Raw genomic sequence first — 2,612 nt, 5'->3', positions numbered from 1 at the left:
TCGCATTGGGGCTTCCCAGGCCCGGTTGTTGGGTGCGCACCCACCCTGGCGTGCACGAAATCGGAAGTTGGGTTAATTGCCCGGTTTGCCTCGAGTGCGCACCTTCGCCAGGGCGGGCTCAAGATGGCACCCGCGTTCCGTTTTTTTCACTATCTTTCAAAACGGAAATTTTAAAATCTCGTTTTTTTTTTTTTTTTTGCCTTTTCTGGAAATTAGTGAAGGCAGCGCATCAAAGGTGCGCAATGCTGGTGCGAACCCGGGAGCGCTCCGATGTGTGCTCCAAGGTGCGGCGTGCACGAAGTCCGAGCCCGGTTTGCCCCGGGTGCGCACCTCGCGTGCACCTTCGCCGGGGTGAGCACCTTGGTGTGCAGACCTTGGCTGGGTTGCGCGCCCTGGTGCGCACCAAGGAGCGCTCTGAAGTGTGCTCCAAGGTGCGGCGTGCACGAAGTCGGAGCCCGGTTTGCCCCGGGTGTGCACCTCGCGTGCACCTTCGCTGCGGTGGGCACCTTGGCTGGGTTGCGCGCCTTGGTGGGCACCATGCAGTGCACGAAGTCGTAGCCCGGATTGCCCCGGGCGCGCACCTCCGCCAGGGTGGGCACCTTGGTGCGCACAACTTGCCTGGGCTGCGCACCAGGAAGGGCTCAAGATGGCACCCGCGTTCCGTTTTTTTCACTATCTTTCAGAACGGAAATTTTAAAATCTCGTTTTTTTTTGCCTTTTCTGGAAATTAGTGAAGGCAGCGCATCAAAGGTGCGCAACGCTGGTGCGAACCTGGGAGCGCTCCGATGTGTGCTCCAAGGTGCGGCGTGCACGAAGTCGGAGCCCGGTTTGCCCCGGGTGCGCACCTCGCGTGCACCTTCGCCGGGGTGGGCACCTTGGTGTGCAGACCTTGGCTGGGTTGCGCGCCCTGGTGGGCACCATGGTGCGCACCAAGGAGCGCTCCGAAGTGTGCTCCAAGGTGCGGCCTGCACGAAGTCGGAGCCCGGTTTGCCCCGGGTGTGCACCTCGGGTGGGCACCTTGGTGCGCATGCCTTGCCTGGGCTGCGCACCAGGGCGGGCTCAAGATGGCACCCGCGTTCCTTTTTTTTCACTATCTTTCAAAACGGAAATTTTAAAATCTCATTTTTTTTTGCCTTTTTCTGGAAATTAGTGAAGGCAGCGCATCAAAGGTGCGCACCTCGCTGCCCACCACGGTGCGCAACGCCGGTGGGCACCCGGGAGTGCTTCGAAGTGTGCTCCAAGGTGCTGCGTGCACGTTGTCGGAGCCCGGTTTGCCCCGGGTGCGCACCTCGCGTGCACCTTCGTCGGGGTGGGCACCTTGGCTGGGTTTGCCCCGGCTGCGCTCCGAAGCGGGGTTATTGGAGCGCCGCCTCTTTTTTTGTCGGAGCGTTTGGTGGGGTTTCTCGCACTGGCTCTTCCCAGGCCCGGTTGCCACCCTGGCGCGCACGAAGTCGGAAGTAGGGTTAATTGCCCGGGTGCGCACCTTTGCCAGGGTGGGCACCTTGCCTGGGCTGCGCACCAGGGCGGGCTCAAGATGGCACCCGCGTTCCGTTTTTTTCACTATCTTTCAAAACGGAAATTTCAAAATCTCCTTTTTTTTTTGCCTTTTCTGGAAATTAGTGAAGGCAGCGCATCAAAGGTGCGCACCCGGGAGCGCTACGAAGTGTGCTCCAAGGTGCGGCGTGCACGTTGTCGGAGCCCGGTTTGCCTCGGGTGCGCACCTCGCCTGCACCTTGGCCGGGGTGGGCACCTTGGCTGGGTTTGCCCAGGGTGCGCTCCGGAGCGGGGTTACTGGAGCGCCCCCTCTTTTTTTGTCAGAGCGTTTGGTGGGGTTTCTCGCATTGGCTCTTCCCAGGCCCGGTTGTTGGGTGCGCTCCCACCCTGGCGCGCGCGAGGTTGGAAGTTGGGTTAATTGCCCGGGCGCGCACCTTCGCCAGGGTGGGCACCTTGGTGCGCACACCTTGGCTGGGCTGCGCACCAGGGCGGGCTCAAGATGGCACCAGCATTCCCTTTTTTTCACTATCTTTCAAAACGGAAATTTTAAAATCTCGTTTTTTTTTGCCTTTTATGGAAATTAGTGAAGGCATCGCATCAAAGGTGCGCACCTCGCTGCCCACCTTGGTGTGCTCCGAGGTGCCCACCACGGTGCGAACCCGGGAGCGCCCCGATGTGTGCTCCAAGGTGCGGCGTGCACGAAGTCGGACCCCGGTTTGCCCCGGGTGCGCACCTCGACTGCACCTTGGTGCGCACACCTTGGCTGGGTTGCGCGCCCTGGTGGGCACCATGGTGCGCACCAAGGAGCGCTCCGAAGTGTGCTCCAAGGTGCGCCGTGCACGAAGTCGGAGCCCGGTTTGCCCCGGGTGCGCACCTCGCGTGCACCTTCGCCGCGGTGGGCACCATGGCGTGCACGAAGTCGGAGCCCGGTTTGCCCCGGGTGCGCACCTCGCGTGCACCTTCGCCGGGGTGGGCACCTTGGTGTGCAGACCTTGGCTGGGTTGCGCGCCCTGGTGGGCACCATGGTGCGCACCAAGGAGCGCTCCGAAGTGTGCTCCAAGGTGCGGCCTGCACGAAGTCGGAGCCCGGTTTGCCCCGGGTGTGCACCTCGGGTGGGC

The sequence above is a fragment of the Cryptomeria japonica genome, unplaced genomic scaffold (genome assembly GCF_030272615.1).
Source record: "Cryptomeria japonica unplaced genomic scaffold, Sugi_1.0 HiC_scaffold_20, whole genome shotgun sequence".
Taxonomy (NCBI): domain Eukaryota; kingdom Viridiplantae; phylum Streptophyta; class Pinopsida; order Cupressales; family Cupressaceae; genus Cryptomeria; species Cryptomeria japonica.
The sequence above is the reverse complement of the archived record's forward strand: the minus strand, read 5'-3'. Positions refer to the sequence as shown.